The following is a 21,165-nucleotide window of genomic DNA, read 5'->3' on the forward strand; positions in this document are numbered from 1 at the left end:
AGAAAATTTCCTTTTGTGTAAAATAGTGAGATAGATGTTCTTACAGCTGTTTCTTTACCTTTCTTCTTCTTCTTTTTTTTTTTTTTAAGATTTATTTTCTTTGAGAGAGAGAGGGCATAAGCAGGGGGAGGGGCAGGCGGGGGGGACAGAGAATCTCAAGCAGACTCTGTGCTGAGTGTGGAGCTCCACATGGGGCTCAAGCTCATGATGTTGAGATTGTGACCTGAGCCAAAATCAAGTCAGAACCTTAACCAAATGAGCCACATGGGTTCCCCTGTTTATCCTTCCTTCTGTTCCTTTCTCTTCTATCCCTTCCCAGCCTTCCTGCTCCTGCCTGAGATTGATGAGGAAATGAACCTAGGGCTGAAGCCCTCATGCTGGGGCTCTACATTTAGCTCCAACAATGAGAACCTGGGCAAGTCATTTGCCTCTCTTAGCCTGGTCACCTCATCTTTGACATGTTGATAACAATTCTGACCTCTCAAGGAGGCTGTAAGAATTTAAAGAGGAAGTAGCTTAAGCTCTGTGCCTAAGTGAGACGCCATTGGAGTTAGCCAGAGGTTCCAGAGAATCTGCTTCTATAATCCCGGTCACCCCACTCAGCTGCCTGAGATGACTTTCTAAAATGAAATGCAGACCTTGTTCCTCAATTCCAGGGACATGAACAAGCAGTTTAAGAAAGAGGTTGTCCAAATGGCTAGTAAGCATATGAAAAGGTGGTCGACCTCACTAGTCATCAGGAAAATGCAAATTATAATTCAAACCACTATATACTCACCAAAATGGCTAAAATGGAAAGGACAGAAAATTATCATTATAATTGTTATTATAATTATAATATTGTTATTATAATTATTATAATTATTATTTAGGACACTAAATATTGGTGAGGCCATGGAACTACTAGAACTTTCACATAGTACCATAGAGAGTGTAAATCAGGACTACCATTTTGGAAAAAAACATTTGACAGTATCTGCTAAAAATGAACCCATATCCCCTATAATGCAATGATTCTACTCCAATGCATGGACCCAAAAGACATGTGTTTATATGCTCATCCAAAGATACATATAAGGATCTTAATAGTGGCATTTTCATGAGTCCTAAGCTGGACACAACCCAAACGCTCATCAACACTAGAATGGATGAATACATTTTGGTATGGTCTAATACATTATGTATTAATATTATAATATAATATATATAATTCCAAATATGATTATATTCAGCATATAATTTAGCAATGAGAATGAAGAACATGAGAGAGTGCCACAACATAATGCAATAACATGAAAGAATCCCAAACACAATGAGTGAAAGAAGTCAAATTGTAAAAGAATGCGTGATTTCATTTACGTGACATCCAAAAATAAGCCAACTAATCAATGAGGTTAGAAGTCAGCATAGTGGTTCCTTTTCTGAGAGGTGGTGATGAAAGGAGGAAAAGGAGCTTTCAGGAACGGTGGTAATGTTTGTTTCTTGATGTGGGGCTGGTGTACTTTGTGAAAATTCATTGAGCTGTAGATGTAGAGTATGAGTAGAGTACTTCTACGAGTGTAGGTGATGTTTCAACAACATTTTCCTACAAAACCTCCACCTGCCACGGTGCCCTTCTAGCCTAGGACAGGGTCCTGGCTCCATTGCCATCATCAAGGCCCTCTGCTGCTTGCTCTGGCCTCCGTCATCACTTCTGGGACAGTGGGTAGGTCTTCCCTCATGCCAGGTTATTTCTCACCTCTGGGCCTTTGCTCATGTTGTCCCTTAGCCAGGCAGGCATCCCTTTCTCCCCATTTTGTCTGTCTCCTCATCCTTTCCTGGACACCCCATCCCCGGGTGGGCCAGGTACCCCTCCTCTTCTGATCTCTCATGGTCCCATTCCACACTCCCCCATGTGGTTTTAATATTAGTATTACATCCCTGCCCACTCCCATAAGATCAGGGCCTGTGGCTGATTAGTCTCTCTGTCCTCAATGCTCAGTATGGGGGGTCTGGCATGGAAGACAAACTGAGTGTTTGCAGAATGAATGAAGGAACAGACATTCTTATTTGGGGATCTTATTTGCCCCTCTCATGCTCCCCTCATTTAATCAAGCTAAACCTCCATCATTGTTTTGTGACAGTCTCTGAGAGATTTCTCTTCTCTGGGATAAACGTCTCCAGTTGTGATCGATCCTATTTCCCATGTGATGGATTTCTTTGTCTTCTCTTTGGGAAATGGACACACATTCCCTTACCCTCATGTCCTTTTTTTTTTTTTTTTTTTTTAAAGATTTTATTTGTTTATTCATGAGAGACACAGAGAGAGAGGCAGAGACATAGACAGAGGGGGAAGCAGGCTTCCTGCAGGGAGCCTGATGTGGGACTCGATCCTGGGACTCCAGGATCACACCCTGGGCCAAAGGCAGGTGCTAAAGCGCTGAACCACCGGGCGTCCCCAAGTCCTCCATTTTTACTGCAATCAGTTCCCCTGATAACTCCTGGGGGCCAAGGCAGTGTCTGGTCAGCCAGAGGTTAGAATTGGGCTAGTTGCCCAAAGCCCTCAAAGCCTAGACCCTAGTGACATTGGATCCTTTCACCACAAACACCATGGGAGTGATCTGAAAGTGGAGTGGGATGCTTAAGAGGTGAGGGTGTGGTGGTGAGCTTCTTGTCACCAGAAGCATGCAAATGGAAACTGGCTGGCTGCAGTTGGGGGTGATATGGGTGGGAGGTTAGACTTTATCCCTCCAGCCCAATGGGGAAAAGGAAGGGAAAGGACATCAACTGAGGTTCTGTGTACCAGGCTCTTTACATATGTAATCTCATAGACTTTGCACAGCTAGTCTGGGAGGAAGGTGTTATCATTGTGCCTATTTTAGAGATGATGAATCTGAGGCTCAGAGAAGTGAAAGGTCTTGTTAGGAATTTGAGTTACTAGGAAAGAGTTGAAATTTGAACCCAGATCATCCTGGCTCCCAAGCTCGCCCTCTTTCTAGAGCATCTCTAAAATCCCATGATTACATTCCAAGGCAACATTAGCTGTTTGTTGCATTGCTCCCAGGCTGATGAAAGGCTTGGCAAATGCCCTGGAGCCCCCGGGTGGGGCCTGGGGAACGCACCATTGGCTGAAGCTCTGGGCAAGGCTGACAGTAGGGATTGGGTTCCCTGAGTGCACTGGCATTTGATCACAGAAGAGACAGGTCCTGTGAGCAGCTGCAGTCACTCCCAGGTCGTCATGGACCTCAAATGAGATGCTAAGGGGGCCAGGTGGCAATTTCACTCTAAATGGGTTGCTCATTGGCATTTGACCTCTATTTTCCATCAACTTCATTTCCATTTCCTAATGTTTACTGATTGGAAAATAAGGAGAGGTGGAAAGCTCAAGCTAATGAAACTCTCTCCTCATGCTCGTCCCATTTTTCCAGATGTCTTGAGTTAAATGTACAAATTAAGAGGTGGCTTCTATGTGCTGACTATGAAGAGTCTCATTGCTTCCCATGAACCATGGGCCCTGGCTGCCTCTGCCCACCAGCAGCTGGAGTCTACCTGTTGGACCCCAGGAAGCCTCAGCACTGGCAGCTGCTGCCCCGGGTCTGTGCCACAGAGACATGGACTTAGTGGGTCCCATGGGCTCTGCCCTTGAAGTGAGACAGCTCACAGGACTGGTTCTGACCAAGGCACTGTGAAGGGAGCCAACAAATGCCACTTATAGGCTGACGTATTGGAGTGGGTGGGAGTCCTCGGCTGGCTCTCCTCCCCTGGCAACCTGGGAGCCAGCCTGGGTCTCTGAGTCATCGCCTGGAAGGAAGCTACCTGGACAACTGCTTGGCTCCACAGGAGATGAGGGAGACACATGCCTTTCTTATATTAAAGTCACAGAGGTTTCAGGACTCCTTCATTGCCATTGTTTAACCCAGCCATCTTGACTGCAGTCCCCATATCTCCCCTTTTATTGATGCCACAGTGCCTCAAATGTGTCAGGCACTAGGCAGGGCATGGATGGGAGGTGTGGTGGGTACCCTCACCCTCTAGGAAGCATAGTTAAAGAGCAGCAGATGGAAACAAATGAGTTTTTATAACTCGGAGTGCTGTGATAGGAGGAAATACAGGGTCTGTGGGAATCCAGAGAAAGGGTGGCAAAGCAGAGGGAGGGACAAGCACAGAAGGCTTCCTGGAGGAAGTGACTTCTTAGTTGAGTTGTAGTGGATGAAGAGAAGCTAGTTCAGTGGTCACAAACTGGTGGTTTGTATTGTTTGGTCAACACAGTATTTAAACTTTTTCTGAGAGTTAGCAATACTTAAAAGGAGGAGTCTCATAAAAAAATCTGGAATTGGGGATTTACTTTAAAAAGTCAGGATATCGACCAACAACTGAGGCCATGAGTCTGTATAGCAAGAATTATCTGGAGCTGGCAGTGGCTGCCCCCTTAGACAGGCATGCATTTTCCAGATCACCATAATTCCTTTCATGTATTTGCTCTTGGCCAGCCCTGCAGACAATTGGGTTTGCTGCCCCTGAGTGAGTAATCCTCATTAGACTTCTTCAACCCAGAGATCCTTTTCAGCCATGGGGCTAAGGGACAGGCTTATCTAGCTTTCTCCCTCCCACAGCTCATTAGAGGATCCAGAAGCCCCTCCCTAGAAGTCTGAGGGGCTCCTGTCTTGACTATGGCTGACTACTGGCCCCAAATCAGGACCACACTGGTCCAGCCAGTGTGGGCAAAAGGAAACCCCAGGGATGGCTCCAAAGAGTTGGGCCTAGGGGACCTCATTGTTCACTCCTCCCTTGGCTCCTCATAGTAGACATTTGCTGCTTTTGGCTGCCCAGAGTCCAGGTCTCCTCTTTTTAGAAATAGTCCCTTGATTTTCTTTTTGAGAGTCACCCCTTCCTCAGTGTTTAAATCTTGGAGGGGGTTTGATCAAGCTTCATGCTTTTTGCTGGCTAAGCGGAGGAAACAGGACCCAAGCCAGGCCAGCTGGTGCCCCTCCTGGGGCTATGGATCATGAGCAGAGTGATGCAAGGAGGAACAGACATAGTGGCTAATATATCCCACAGGAAGAACTCAGAAAAACTGGCCTCAGTTCCTGCTGCCAGAGCCCTGGTCTGTTCTGGTTCCTGTCCTTTCCTGGGTCTGATTCCCAGCCTTTTGCTTCTAGATGCTATCTGATAACTTCTCAATAACCCCTGGTTCTGTATGATTTGGTTTCTGTTATTTGCTACCAACAATCATACACAGCCCCTCTCAAAGGCAGGTGTGAATGGTTTGGGTTCACACTGGATTCCCCTGAATGCCAAGCCAAGCTTACATAGGCTGTAGAGGCAGGCTTTTCCTTACCCTTAGCATCTTCCCTCTCCTCTTCTGGAACCACTAGGTCATCCTTTGCAGTCCCAGCCTCACCAGAAACCAGAGGACTGGTATTTCTTCCAGGCACACCCTCTGGGGGTAGCCCTGACTATACTGACTGCTGCTGGGCCACTGTTGTCATCCCTGAACTAGCAGCTTAGTCTGGAGGCTCAGAGTCACTTGTCCAGCAGTCTGGCTCCTTAGGATGGGGGCCCTCTCTGCCTCCCCAGGACAAGGCTTAACCTAAGTCTGTAGATAAGTCTGGAGACATCTTGCCTGTGAGCCCAGCAGGGGCTCTAGAGCTGTGGGACTCCTCTCAGTGCTTCTGACAGACTGGCTTTTCTCTCGGTCAAGACCACCTTTATCTTGTTTCCATGCATATATCATCTTGTACTATTACTCACTTTACACCAAACAAAAATAACGCACTGACTTTTTAACCTTTAATACATATATATCTAAGGGGAACATGCTGATCATTCTCATAAACAAGAAACCTGCATCATGTTCTATAAATGGAAGATAATGGTAAAAACAAGGACACAGAAAATACAACATTGTTATTTAATTTCAGAGGGATACTGTGCTGGAAATCTGGGCCTCTTTGTCCAAAAGGAAGACCAGTAAGTGTTACAGAGGCATTAAGTGGATGCTAACCTCAACTGAGATTTCCTCCCTGATGTAATCAACCGACAAGGAGATAACTCTCTCCCAGGGCTACTTAACTTGTGCCTGAGTAACTCTTAAAATGGCATCATGGACCACTGATGGTTAGTCCCCACTCTGTGGAAAGCAGTTCCTTTCTAGCCTGTGCCTGCTCCAAGATCCTGTGGCTAGCTGTCTGTCCGGACTTGACCATGGCTCCCCACTTGTACCCACCACACTATTCCAGGCTGACCAGGCCTGGGTGCTTACCTTGCCCCAGTTGATGAACTTGGTTCTAGGTCTAGCCCTTGAATTGAGAGAAGAATACAAGAATGAAGTCTTTAGAGCCCTTCCTAAGTGACAGACACTGATAGGTATTTTACTCAGATTATCTCAGTTTTCCCTACATTTCATTCATTCAACTACCACCTTCATAATTTCTGCCATATCGGTACTATTCATTTACCTTGTAGTTTTCTTTAAATTGATTTGTCTTTTAGAAAGCTCAGAATTTTATTTCAAAAGGATATGCCATATTTTTTCCATAAATCACAGAGTTTGGTGCGTCAGTTATATTTTTCTAACATACATCAATTGTGAGCTATTAAAATAATAAATGTTCTTCCATCTACCACTTAAAATCATTGTGTACACCATCAATCACCCATGTACCTGCCCTTGGGAAATACTGTAGCTCCTTAGTTAATTCTCACACATTTCTGGAAGGATGGTTTATAGGTAAGAATGTAGAGGCTCAAAGGATTCTCTTCCTGAAGTCCCACAGGCAGAAAGGCTTGGGGCTGAGATTTGAATCCAGACAGTCTAACTCCAAATGCCAAGGTTCTTTCAACATCAGTCCTTTCCAAATGGATTTTTTTTAAATCCAAAGAATCCGTTAAAAATGAAAATGTGTTTGGAAATCCAATATATAAAGCAGATAAAATTGGGGTTTTAAAGAATTATTTAAATGGGATTGTTGGATGCAGAGCTTCTTTTTTTTTGGGGGGGGGGGGGGGAACTTCTCTTGCCCTAATCCATCATACAATGGCCCTTGAGAACCTGTCTCAGAAGCCCAGGACTCTGAGGAATGTTATTTTAAACCCACATAGCACCACCCTATCTCTTGACTTCATTTAGTCCAATTTTCCTCATGAGCCAAATTCCTGAGGGACAACTTCTGGGTCTGTGTTATCTTTCCTGGCTGGGCCTTGCTACTTTGGACCTTTGCCATTTTGAAATCTTAAAATTTTCCATCTTACTATCTTGAAATCTTCCATTGGTGTTGAAGGCTTCCTCTGACCTAATTTTTCATTCATCGAACACTGATGTCTAACCTGTATCCATATTTTTAGATAATACAAGAGGAATAGATGTAGTGTCTTTAATGGGTTCCCAAGCTCATATGGGAGATGGATAGACACAGTCAAATGGAATAAGATGTCGAGCAGCCCCTGTTCATCTGAGTCTTATTGTTGTCTCAGGTCCTGCCTCCTTTAGGTACCTGGTTGCATCCTGTATGAAGCAGTGCCTGAGATGGAGCCACTGAAGGGACCCCAGTGGTGCCAGAGGTCTTGTCTGATTCCCCCCTATGGTTCTTGGGTCACTGTTCCTTTAGCAACTAATGCCTGATTTAAGTCTGGACTTAGAATCATACCATACTCAGACCCCCAAAACCTCACTCCAATTTACAATTGTGCCAGCATCTGCAATATGGAGCTCTGACTGGCTCCTGGCCTCAGCCTGCCTTCTACCCTCATGGCAGTCTATGACTACCCCCTGCTCCAACCTAGAGATCTCCCACTGAAGTGGGTTCCCTTAAAGGACCTTTCTCTGCCATGAAGAGAAGAATCTGTCACTCTAAAAATATAGGAAGATCCTGTCTGATTTCCAATAAGTTTTAAAGATTACTAAAGGACATTCAGCCTTATGGTGCCTGCCCTCTGACCAAGCCAAAATTTCTACCCTTTTTCCTCAGCCCTGGCTACAGCCCTGGCTCTCTCCAAGATGCCTCCATCTTTGGAAGGCCCTGAATGTCCCCAGAACCATCACCCTTGGGGTTTCTCCTGTGCTGTGGGACCTGGGCTAAGCTAAGCTTGAGTGCTAGGAAGCTTTTTCCTTGGTAGGTCCTAGAGTTGGGTCTATTAGCAAACCCAAAACAAGTCAAGTTAAGCCAACTCAACTCAACTCAACTCACTCATTTTAATTCAATGCATACTTACTGTGTATCTCTTTGCCTATTTGTACTACCCTGAGCTAGGTTCTAGTTTTGGGAGAAGTAGAATCCAACAGTTAATAAGACACAATGTTTACTCTCAAGGAGTCTTCTGTTTTGAACCTAGATTCCAGACTCTGATTTTTCCATGAGCTGAGGGAAATCCTTGCACAAGGGGTTGGAGAAAGAGCTTCCTTTTCTAGCCTGGAGACATCGCAACCAGCAATGTAATATCTAGAGTTTGCTCCTCAAGACTTCTCAAACTACCCTCCTGGGATTGCATGACTTCAAGACTTCAGATTGCAGGTCAGTTGGTCCCTAATCCTTTAGGATATGGTTCATATGGGTCCTGAGTCATTCACTTATTCACAAACTTGCATTGAGCACTTACCATGTGCTAGACACTTTATAGACATTATCTCATTTAATTCTCACAACAATCATTGTAGATACAAAACCAGTACATGGCCAGTTAGAATTTAAACCAGTGCTAATTCCAAAGCCCATGTTCTTTCTTTCTCATCCCACTGTCTCTTGAAACAACTGGATAGCATCCATAATAAAGGTTGTTTAAACAAACACCTTTCATGTGGAGGGAAAGAATGGATTAATGAATATTTTATATAAAGCAAAATCTCACTGAGCCAGTTTATTAGAATTCTTTGAGAAGTGAACTATATAGGGAGATAAAGGGTGACTTTCACAAAAAGCCTTTGTCAAATTTCCATCCTAAAGCCTATTAATAAAATTGATTCATTATAGAATTGGGCAGAGGTGGGTGTTGAGTGGGAGGGAGTCTATTTTTGCATGGATAGAGAACTGGCTTCTAGAGACAAGAAAGAGAGGGTGGGGATAAATGGATGCTTTTTCAAATGAAGAACTAGGGTTCCCCAAGAATTGGTGCTGAGTTTGGTCTTATATAACACCTGAGGCACATGCATTGAGTGCCCAGTGTGTGCAGTTCTTGCAGTAAGTATGGGGGATAGCCCCCCAAAAACCAGACTTAGCTCTTCTCCTGGAGAAGCCCAAAGAAAGAAGTACCCAGTGATATCTCCAAGTTTTCAGAGGACAGGAAGCTCTGGAGAGGTTGAAATGCTAAGACATTGGAGATAAAACTGAAGAAGATGGCCAGGGAAAAGGACAGAGCCCCCATGCAGCAATCAGAAGACTTGAGCTCTAGGACCAGTTCTGTCACTGACTTGCTGTGTGACACTGGTCAAGGTCCTTCCCTTTTCGGGTCCCAGTTTTCCCTCCTATACAAGGAAGGAATTGGACTAGATGCTCTGTAAGGGTGTGGTGTTCTGGATGGAGGACAAGGATTTGAAATAGAACCTGGTTATGAGAAAGTCTTTATTTCTTGTGGCAAAAATGTCTCCTTCTGTCCCTGCACTGAGATGGGGGACACTCTCCCTCTGTCTCTCTCATTTGTGAAGAATGAGGATGAGGCAGAGAGCCATGAGGTCTGTGGTGCTGGGGCTCAGAGCCCAGCCTGGAATCCCTCAGTGGCATTCATTGCGAGTGACTCAGCATCATAAATAGCTCCCATCTGGATGAGCAACGATATCTATAGCGATCAAGCGATCTCTATATCCACACACACTCTCTCTGTGCAAATATGTGGCTCACTGTATGCTAAATACGAGGTGGCCTGGAGACGTTCCTCCTCTTAAAAGACTATTTGGTATGAAACTCAAGACTGTTTATTTAAAGAAACAAGTTTACAACTATGCACATTGGATTACTGGTAGTGGGTGGTGGGGAAGAGGCGATGTGGATGAAGGGACTCTGGGTGTGATCCAAGCTTGGGGGCCATCTGACAGAGGGGCTGAGGCCAACCACTCCACCTTCATCCTCTGTCTGCAGCAGGAGGGGTAATGGACACCAATTTGAGATGTTTGGGATGCTGGGGTGAGGGTTCAGGCTGGGGGGTGGGTAGTGTTGAGCTCATCAGCGCAGGAAGCCACAGTTAGCAGAAAGAATATAGGAACTGGGGTGACAAGAGAGCCAGGTTCCAGCCTTGTTCTGCCCTGCCATTGATCTTGAGCAGCTCACTAATTCACTCATTCATTCTTAAAGCATGTACCAAGCACAGACAACATGCACAGGCCACATATTGGGATACAGTCAAGAAAATGTAGGTGAGAATTCAGGCTTAGCTGCCTGCCAGCTGTAAATGCTGTCCCCTCTCTGTGCCTCAGCTTCCTTATCTGTAAACTGGGGACAATACTCCCAAAGGTCTAATGCACAAGAAAGTGCCTCTCTGCTGTAAATGGCTCTGACGATGCAATCTAGCACCATTCCACCACATTGCCCCGTTGATCCAACCCCTTTCTACTTAGAAGTGTTCTTGGTGATCACAGAGGGGAAATGTCATCATGACCCCCTTCAATAGGGCCCCAGGAGTGGAGGCCCTGAACACCACCCATGGGCATGACCCTGGGAAGTACCCTTACCTTTGCTTCTTGGCTGAGCTGAGATATAGGAGCCTTCAGTCAACGAGCAGAGCAGGTGGCATGCCAGAAATGTACAGCTTCCTGGAGCAGGAGAGAGGGTGCTAAAGGTGAGAAGAGAGGACTTCTGAGCTGGCTTCCTGAAAGGGCACTGAACCCCAGACTCCACTGAGGACATGCCCTTGCTTCTCCTAAGGCCACCACTGATCCCCTGGGTTCCAGCAAAGGACTGGGCAAGATGGGACCCTACCTGGCATCAGACCCAACCCCTGGCCCCACCTCACCTACTCCCCTGATACCAGTTACCCATCTTGGGCACTGGCTCAGGCAATGCTTGTATGGTACCCCTGACCACACTGCTTTCTGGTTTAAATGTGATTTCTGATCCATGTCAATGGATGGGGTTTACTGTCAGTCATATCTGGGTTTGAATTCTAGCTTTGGGAGAATACATGACATCTCTCCAAGCCTCGGTGTCCTTATGTATAAAATGGAACTGCAAACAGTGTTGACCTCATACATTCAGTGCCACATAAGCGCTTGTTGTAATCACTGTTGTCCTTGTTGACAAGGAATATCTGTGAAGATATCTATTATGTTGTAACCCTTCAAATTTTAGTTACCTTCCCTTGCTTTCCCCTGGGAGGCACCAAACATTCCGTAAAAGGCAAGGGCAGGTTCCATGACATCTCCAGAGCCTTGCATGAGTCGACTGAACAGTGCTCTGCAAGGTTGCTAGGTTTGCCTTCTCAGAGTTAGGGTTACTGAGGTTGATGCTCTCCCATTTTACAGAGGAGCACACAGGTGCAGAGAGGGGAGGTCATCTGCTCTGCTTCCCCTGGGGGTGAGTGTGGGGCCAGGCGAGAACCCACAGTCCCCACTCTAGGCCATCCCCCCTCCAGCGCCCCGCAATCAGGGCCTCTCCTGGCTGGATGCTAAAGCTCCAGCAACCGCAGGCACCTGTGTACAACATGGTGCCATGTCCTCCACTGTTTTCCCTCCCTCCTTTAACCACAGTCCTGCTGTGACTCAAGGAAGGGAACATTCTGTATCATTTCCAGAAATGGGAACTGAGGATGTGCCTGGGATCATAGATACAGTACGGGTGAAGCACGGATTCCAACCAATCAGCTGACCCTAGCGCCTTCCTTGGACTGGTGGTCTTCTGGGACCATCCTGGGAACACGGCACCTAACCTCTCGGTCTCCACAGCTCCAAGGCACTCTTACCTCCTCCTAAAATCTCCTCCTGTCCCAGTCCCACCACTAGACTAGGAGCTGAGTGAGGAAGGGCCCCGCCGATTCCCCAGAGCCCGGCACTTAGCAGGACTTGATAAATATCTGTTGGGTGAGTGAATGAATGAGTAAATAGTGGCTGAATGACTGTCAGGCTGTGTTCGAAATGCTGGCGACACCGCAGGGAAAAGGGCAAGTATGCTCTGGCTCTCAGGATCCTGATAATATTTGAATTGAAAACTAGTGACTAGATTAGAAACCGGGCAGCTGTGACTGTTCTCTGACTGGCTGGGTGGGGAAGTGGGGAGGGAGTGTTTGCCAGCCTGCTGACTGCCCAAGGAGCACCTTGGAGCAAAAGGTGGCCTCCCTGGCCTCTGGCAGAGCCATCTGTGCTCCGGGTGGGGAGGCTGACCTGTAAGGAGGCCAGGAAAGAAAGGTGGTACAATTATGTATTTAACGTCTACCTGCTGCTGAGTCCCCAACAGCTAGCACACTGCCTGACACAGAGTAGGTACTTCAACTTTTGTTCAGTGAATAAAGCCATTTGTTCAAAGGGGCAGGCAGAGTGTGTCAGGATGACTCAGGTCTAAGGGCTTGTGGGGATCCAGAGTGCTAAGGATTGGAATTATTATGACGTACACTTGAATGGGGCTTCACTGTTCTCCGAGCCCATTCACACGGCAGTTATCGTTCTCCGGTGCAGGTGAGGGGTACACTGAGACCACGTCAGGTGAGCATGCTGGGTTGGGTGCTCGTGGTATTGACATAAACAACAGGGCGACAGCAGCAGCACTTTCAGTGAATCTGTGATGGGCCAAGCCCTTCACATCCACAAGCGTGAATGCTCCCATTTGCCTGGCAAGGCCAAGGTCACAATCCCCATCACACAGAGGAGGATACAGAGACTCAGAGAAGTCCTGATCTTGCACAGTTGGAACCTGGGTCTCACTCTAGGAGTGAGACGTAAAAAGCCCACAGTCTAACGGGGATACAAACAGGAAAGCAGAGAGTTAAAATACAGCGTGACATCCCCCTAAATGCACGTTTGTCAGAGGTGCCACACTGCCAGGAGGTATCAGGGGAGGGCTTCCCTGAGAAGGTGAGTCTTGAGCTGAGGCTCAGAGGACAGAGGAGCAGGAAGAGCTTTCCAGGTTAGAGGGAGCAGCATCTGCAAAGGTGTGGAGGAAGCATGGTCTCACTTGGAGGAATTTCGTTTGGCCAGATTCTTGGGGAGAAAGATGAGGGTGGAAGTTTTTGGGGCAGGTTATAAGGAGCTATATTGGGGCGTGGGCTTCACCCAGAGGATGATGGAGAGCCACTGCAGGGCTCAGCCTTGTGCTCTAGGGAGCTCCTTCCTGGGGCAGGGGCAGGAGTGGGGGGATGGGAGGATTGGTAGCAGGACTTGTGCTTGATGAGGTCTGGGCTAGAGGGAGAATCAGACTCTGCCTGGCTTGGGTGGTGCATGGAGATGGAGGGTCTGTGAAAATCAACTCTCCCATTGGCTGATCCGCCCTGTGGAATTGGAGGTCCTCCCCAACCCTCAAGAAGGTTGTGGCAGGTCCTAGTCTCTGTCCCAGGCCCAGCCCCAGCCCCAGCCAAGCCCTCCTCTGCCACTTGACTGCTCCCAAACTGTGTCCTAGCAACCTCACAGCCCTCACCTTGGCAACGAGGGCTTCTGCACTCTCTTCCAGATTGACCTGGAAAGGAAGGTGGGGCTGGAATGCCTCCGGTCCACTAGACCTGCTCCGGGAACCAGCCTGGGGCACCCCCACCGCACAGCCCGGGGTTCATGAGGCAGAGGCTGGCTAATCAGATGCAGGACATGGGTTTGGACTCAGGATAGGACTCTGGACTTGCAGCCTGGTGAGCTGGCTTTTGACCCCTGGGCTGCCACTCTGAGTGATCTTGGATGAGCCTCTTCCCCTCCCTGGGCCACAGGTTTTTCTTCTGTACAATAAGGAGATTGAACAACACCATCTCTAGAGTCTAATATTATCTTATTCCATTTCTGACCTTTCCCCATGGTTACTGGTTGGATGCTCTGTTGCTGGCACAGATTTTAGTGTCAGATTCTGGGGGTTTAAATCCTGGTTTGCAGGGCACCTGGGTGGCTCAGTAAGTTAAGCATCCAACTCTTGGTTTCAGCTCAGGTCATGATTTTAGGGTCATGAGATCAAGCCCTGAGTGGGTCTCTATGCTCCACCAGCCCTCTATTTCTCTCCCTCTGTCCCCTCTGCTCCTTGCCCACTGCTCCTGTTTTTTCTCTCTCTCTAAAATAAATTAATTTAAAAAAAAATCCTGGTTTACTTGGCCAAAGCACTCTACCTCTCTGAGCCTAGATTTTTTTCCCTCTGTAAAATGAATATATTTCATGGTATTGTGCCCAAGAGGTTATGAGAAGAGTCAATTGAAATGGTATAAATGAAAATATAAGTGGCAAGGAGCTATGCAAACGTGACCTATTTCATCACATGGGCTGTGCTCAGTAAGCATTTACTGAACCCCCTCCACCTCTCCCACAACCAGCAAGCATTTACTGAACACCTACTGTGTGCCAAGCATTGTGCTAAGGTTTTACTCATATTATGTGATTTCGTCTTCACCACAACCATGTAAGGTATTTGCTATTATTCCCATTTTCCAGATGAACAAGGGAAGGCTGATATGGTTCTGTATAGAAGGAGCTCAGCTTTAAAACTTGACCACTTAATATTTAATGAGGTGCTCACCTCAGATTTCTTCTCTCTTTTGCTCAAGTTTTTCCCCTTGCCCGAAGTCAGGATCTCCTTCAGGGTTTGGTGGGTGGGCAAAGGGGCAGTACTATCATTTGTTTATTGAGCATCTTCAAAGTCCAAGAATTGAGCAGCATCTCAGGCTTTTCCACGCATGCCAATCCCTGGTGGGAGAGGGGGGTTGGGTGGGTCTGAGATGCAGCTGAGATTCTGCTTTTCTAATGAGTTCCTAGGAGATGCTGATGCTGCTGGTCCAGGGACCACACTTCCAGCAGCCAGGTGCTGGAGGACTTCAAATATTATCTTATTGAATCCTGGGTGCTAGGTCTTTTTAGCTCTGGGGTTAGGGGTGGGGACACTGAGGCTTGAGAGGCAATGTACCTCACTCAGGATCCCATAGCATACAAGGGGTGATTTCGAACTTAGGTCTGCTTGGGAGTACGTGGTGCCAGGGATTGCATGCCAGGTGTTACCTCCTGGCTGTGAGGTCCCTGCTTGGGCTTCTGTCTCCACAGCCAAGGCAGAGGGTGGTCCCTGAGGCACCTACTGGGAATTGTTTCGTACTGTTTGTCATGAGCAGACCAGTTTTGGGTTCTGGCTTCCAGTGAGAACAGAGCCCTGGCCCAGGAAGTGTCCCTGTAGTTGAGTGAACATCTCAGAATCAGGATTAGATTCTGCGCATGTATGACTCACCCCATGTGTCTTACCCTCAACCTGGCCCTTTTGGAATCCTGTCCTTATTTGAAAATTTTATTTATGTTTATTTTTAAAAATATTATGTTTATTTATTTGAGAGAGAGACACACACAGAGACAGAGACAGAGGAGAGCAGGGAGAGGGGGAGAGGGAGAGCGAGAGGGAGAAGCAGACTCCCTGTTGAGTAGGGAGCCTGGACTCGATCTTGGGACTCCAAGATCATGACCTTGGAACCAAAGGCAGATGCTTCACCAATTGAGCCACCAAAGGCAGGTACCCCTTTCTTTGAAAATTGTAATGTTTCATTCATCATGGATTTTGGGGGCACTAATTTTGTTTTTAAAAAATATTGCACCAGATGTTATTCATTTTGATGACTGAGCTTTTTAACATACCTTTACATTTTGTGCCTGAGACAGGTGCCTCTCTCCCTTGCCTCATCCCAGTTCTGGCCAGCCCTATGCTTCTCCCGCCCCCTCCTGCCTCGTGGCATTAGGATGCTGCCTGCAAGGCGCTGCGGTGCCCACCCAGCAGCCAGCCAGCCGATGCATTTACTTCTCAGCAGGGGAATCCATCACTTTGCTTGCCTTTTGGCTGACCTGCTCTAGAGATGGAAGCAGGAACTGTGGGCCTGATGGGGGTCCGGGTGATCCCTCTGATGTGGCTTTGCTCCATCAGGCCCCTTACCAGTGAGAAGAGGAAGCGAAGTGACTTCACTGCAGTTTAGATTATGCCACCCCTCTGCTTCACCCAGTCTTTAAGGCCCTGCCTGCTCCAGCTCCTATTAACCTCTCTGCTCTTATCTCTACCACCCGCTCCCTCTCTTCCTCGGCTTCCTACCTCAGCACGGTCTGCCTCGACACTTGTCCCATGGCCAGCAGCTTCTCCCTGTCTAGATGTCAGCTTCATTGCCTGTTCCTTAAATCCCTACCTGTCTTACACCAACAGCCCCTGCCTCCTTGATACATCCTCTCCTATTTCCTTCCTAGCACCTTTATGATTTTGTGAAATAATTTTATTGCTTTTCTGTCTCCACTCTAGAATGTGAGCTCAGGGAAAGCATGGACCTTATCCTGTCTGTCTTATTCTTCATTGGCTTTTCAGCTCTCAGATAGTTATTGGCCAATCATGGGTGTTCAGTGAGTATTGAGGAATCAGTGAACCATACCCTGGGCTTCAGTTTCCAGCTCTGCGAAATGGGATTGCAACCTGAACCCAACACGGTCAGAATCAAAAGTAAAATGACCCAGTTTGGGGCCAGCAGTATTATCCCTCTTGTTTAGCTGATGAACTTGAAGCTCGGAGAAATATGGGACTTGTCCAAAGTCACTGGCCAGGAAATGAAGGGGCTGGGGCTCTCTCCAGTTTGGAGAAGTGCCTGGCCCCACACCCTGCCTAGAGCAGGAGTCCAGGAATGGGATAGCTAGATCTGAGTTCCTCTGAGTCTCTTGCCATCTGCTGCTTGAACTGCAAGACCCTCCTTTGCCTGCCAGGCTGTCACAGCTTCCTGACGATTCAGAGATGAGAATTCTAATGGCTGTTTTCTTGTGGAACACAAAGGCCTGCCTCTTGCAAATGTAGAGATACATTTTCTCCGCATTGGCAATCACTACACTGGATGTCTGGGGAAAGCTTTTCATCTGCCAGGCACTTCACCAAGATTAACTTCTGAACCTGTGCAGCAATGCTTGTTGCAGCTTGAGTGGGTGTCTGGGGCAGTGTGGGCAGCAGTATCTTCAGTCACAGGGGGAGTGGGGGTTTAGAGGGCATGAGGTCCCCAAGTCAATATCACTAGGAGTTTGGTCAGTTTTCCTGAGGGCAGTTTCTCCACTGTTGGAAATACACTGACCTTGAGGATTCAAGGTTTCTGATCTTCCTTGCATGATGTAGTCATTGGTTTAGCAAATCCTGAGAATTTCCTAGGCACCCTTCTGTTCCTAAGGATGCAATGGGGGAACAAAAGATATACTGCCCTAACCTTCCTACAATATTGAAGCAGTAGGGGACCAATGACAGTGCTCCATCCGTAACTGGCTGTGTGACTGTGGGTAGGTCCCTCTCCCTCTCCAGGCCTTTGGGTTTAAGCTTACTCTCCTCCCCTGGTTCCCCTGCTTCAAGGCCTCTGATGGCCCCTTGTTGCTCACAGAGAAGATGAGCATCTCTGGCTTGGTCTTCAAGGTCCCTCAGAATTGGGCTCTATCTACTTGACCTTTCCCAGCATAGGTTCCTGCTCTCCCACTTCCATTCACTCCATTTTTATTTACCAACACACATAACAGCACTGTCTAAGTGCTTGCCAGGCACTGTCTGAGGGCTTCACAAAATTTAATTTCCTTGATCCTCACAGAACTCCCTTGAAATAAATATTGTGATTCTTGTCATCCCCACTTTCAAGATGAGGACCCTGAGACACGGAGGAGTAAGCAACTTGTGTTAAGTCCATACAGCTATGAAATGGTGTGGCTGGGATTCGAACCCCGGCAGCCTGGCCGCCAGCTCATGCCCTCTGTCCTTGGTACCAGTCCTGCTCTCTCCTTTCCTAGCTGTGCTCCAACAGCCATTGTCCACTTCCACAAAGTCCTCCCTGATGCCTCCCAGGTTCAATGAGTTCTTAGCTCTGTGTTCCCACAATGCCTTGCACATCCCTCCCCAGGGCTCCCCAGCCCTTCCCCCAGGGCTCTGCTATTCTGGTTCCTCTGCTGGGTGCTGAGCACTTCAATGGTTGCTGAGCACCTCAATGGGTGAAGCTGTGTCTCACCCTCTCTGCTTGCTCTTTGCCTAGCCCAGCAGGTTCACATCATCCATTCTCCATGCAGTAACCAGAGGCATCTTTTTAAAGCAAAATCAGTTAATATCACTCTCCTGCTTAAAATCATCCAGTGACAATCCATTGCATTTAGAATAAAATCCCAAATCTTGACCCTGGCATAGAAGGCTCTGTGTGAGGGACTGGTCTCTGTCCCCTCTCCACCCTCATTTGCTGCCACTCTTCCCCTTGCTTCCTGCTCCAGCCACACTGGCCTTTTCTTGTCTGTCCCCAAAGAGACCAGGCTCACATTTAAGGCCTCTTCCAGAGCTATTTCCTTTGCTGGAGTGTTTGGCCCCACATCCTCACATGACTGACTTCTTGTTATTTGGGCTTGAGTTTCACGTAGCCATTTCAGACAGACCCTTCCTATCTATCTGTTTGCTTAAATGTTTTTTATTAATTTTTAAATTGTTATTAACAATTATGTCTACTGCAAGTCTGTAAATCCCATGGGAACAGGCACGTGAGGTGTCTTGTTCATACCTAGAACCATGCCTGACCCAGAACAGCCACTCAATGAGTAAATGTTGGAAGAGGAATAAATGCTCGCTAAGGTCCCTTTGGAATCTTACCTATTGCAATTCGACTAGGCCCGGATAATATAATGTAATACAGCTTTCCCCTTCTATCTGAAAGTAGAGTGTTCTTATGAAACCTTTTGTAAACCGAAATGGTGTAAAGCAAAGAAGCAATCACCCTTTTGTAAAAGTGAAATCCTCTTCAAATTTCTTTTGGTTAAAAAAAAAAAAAAAAAAAAAAATTTCTTTTGGTTAGCAAAGATGAGTACTAATGTAGGTTCCACAAAAGTGATATGACATAATGCAAACTTGTAGCTAGCAGGGAAAACATGGATAATCTTAATAAAATAAAATATAATTTAATAATATAATGTATGTAATATATCTGAATTGGTCTCACCTCAGGCTAAAAGCTGGGATAATTTCACAAACTGAAATTTACTATCTTTATCACCTTCCTACAGCTTGGCCTACAGTCATACTCCAGAAGTGAGACAATTTTATTGACCATTCTCTGCTGACTTCTCTTCACCAGAGATGCTTAGAACTCCTTATGTGTGCTTTAATTTGCCCACCTAAGACTCGGACTTGTGAGATACTGCCTTCCCCATTTGCAGGCAGGGACATCCCTGAAACGCAAAATGCTGACTTGTGAAGTGCCCAGAGCCCGATGGGAGCACACATACCTGTCACAGTCATCACATTTCATCAGTAACAGGAGAGACTTCATGCTCCAGAAAGGCACAAGAACTCTGAGTCGTGCCAGGACCTGGGCCAAACACTATTTGTACCTCAGAGTCTGTAGCTGAGAGAGATGTTGCAGCCCAATTCAGGGCAAATGGAAAAAGAGAGGCTTAATATTCATCATTCAAGCAGGATGGGCAAAACTGTACAGAAATTAGGTCTGGGTGTCTGACTGAAGAAATTTGTTGATGCGAACCAAGCGATGAGACAGGAGGAGATGCACATAGTGGCCAGAATATAGGTACCACTGTCATAGACATTCTTCAGAAGGATATGGAGGGGAAACATGTCAAGGTGTCTCAAAGACCAACTACCATACATTGCCATCCTCTGAGAACCAGGAAGGACATTTCTTATCCTACTTCCCCCTCTTCCTTCCAGCTCTTTGAGCTTGGGAAGGAAATGGCATCCCAAGCTTATGGCTTGAAAAACTCTAAGACCTAATCTTCCAGGCAGAATGGTGAACTGACAAGAACTCTCTTGATTATGAGTTCAAAGGTCTTGTCTCTGGTCTCAGCACTGTAGAACTTTGTGTAAATTCCTCTCTATTTCTGACTCTTCCTCATCTATAAAATGTGGCTGTTGGGTTTGATGATTTTCAAATCAGAGACTTCCATGACTTCAAGCTTTCTGTTCTCATAACATTATGGTTAGGATTAGTTTGAAAGGGAAGCTCTTACTTTTGTCTTTTTCTTTATGGGGCTCAATTTCTCTTTTGGTCAGCCGTGAAAATAGTTACTGGTCTCTAGCCACAGTGTAGATAGTGGAGATAAACAATTCTGGCTTGGTAAAATCTGTTGAGGCTGATGACCCTCCATTTTTTCTGAACTAGTTTCTCTAATGCACATGGCTCATCACCATAGGGTGGACCTCTCTCAAAACCTGCCGCTAAGCAGAGGAACATTTAGAACAGATTGTGGAAGGAAAGTCATAGCTTGAGTTAGAGACTTCCAAGGTAGAACAACATTTGAATGGCAGGGTGTTGTTGTTGATGTTAAAATCTTTCTGCACTAAATGATATGATGTCTTGGGTTTGCTTCAAAATAAGCTCTGTGTGTATGTGTGTGTGTGTGAGTGTGATCAGAGTGGGTGTGGGTATAGATGAAACAAAATCGGCCAACTGTTGAAGCTTGATGATGGATACGTGGGGGTTTATTATACTATTCTTTCTATTTTTTAAAATACGGTTGAAATATTTCATCACAGAAGGCCCTTTGGGGACTGGCTACAGCTTTCCTCTCTACTCTCATTTCACAGTCCCCATCCCGAGGACTCTCCAGCACATTGGCATCACCCTGGTAGCTCTGATCTCACATCTCCTGGCCTTTACACACAGTTCCATCTGTTTGAGATACCTTTCCCCTTGTCTCCCCACAGCTCATCATTCCTGCCTCTGAGCTCCCATTGCCATGTGTACTCACCTTAATTATAGCACTTATCTCATCCTATTGCAACTGATTTCTTTTCTGCTTCCTCTGCTGGTCTATGCCCTCCCCAGGACACTTCTCTGTTTCCCCAGTGCACAGCCAGTGCATATAAGAGATCTTCAGCGCATGTTTACAGAGGGAATAATAGCAGAAACGGTAGCTCTTTTTTTTTTTTTTTTGAGTACTTTTTGTGTACCAGGCACTGCCCTAAGCTCGTTATATAGGCATTTCATTAAATCCTCACCACAGGTGGGTATCTTAACCTGTCCTTTCAGAAGGTCAGTCTCGTAAGGTTACCTACTAGTAAGTGACAGATCTCAGATTTTGGACTCAGAATGGAAAAAGCTCGGCTCTTCTGTCTGCATCTGGGG

The 21,165-nt window shown here is 46.6% G+C and overlaps 1 protein-coding gene and 1 long non-coding RNA gene across 7 annotated transcripts in view; one reads left to right on the forward strand and one right to left on the reverse strand.

The window, feature by feature from the left end:
- The window catches only part of CPLX2 (complexin 2), an 84,347-nt gene that overhangs the window by 61,573 nt on the left and 1,609 nt on the right, over positions 1–21,165 (reverse strand). The window contains exon 2 of one of the 3 annotated variants that reach the window (XM_025434351.3): positions 10,637–10,717. The exons of 1 other annotated variant lie outside the window; for it this stretch is intronic. The gene's annotated coding sequence lies outside the window, so the exon portion shown is untranslated. Of the gene's footprint in view, positions 1–10,636; positions 10,738–21,165 lie in introns of all 3 variants that reach the window. One more of the 3 variants, XM_025434354.3, reaches the window with a different exon arrangement.
- Positions 1–21,165, forward strand: part of LOC118349984 (uncharacterized) — a 68,096-nt gene that overhangs the window by 27,755 nt on the left and 19,176 nt on the right. For all 4 annotated transcript variants that reach the window (XR_007410205.1, XR_004814976.2, XR_004814974.2 and 1 more), the window contains exon 3: positions 8,311–8,489. This is a non-coding gene — a long non-coding RNA (uncharacterized LOC118349984). The remainder of the gene's footprint in view (positions 1–8,310; positions 8,490–21,165) is intronic.

This window comes from Canis lupus, chromosome 4 (genome assembly GCF_003254725.2).
Source record: "Canis lupus dingo isolate Sandy chromosome 4, ASM325472v2, whole genome shotgun sequence".
In the NCBI taxonomy this organism is placed as follows: Eukaryota; Metazoa; Chordata; class Mammalia; order Carnivora; family Canidae; genus Canis; species Canis lupus.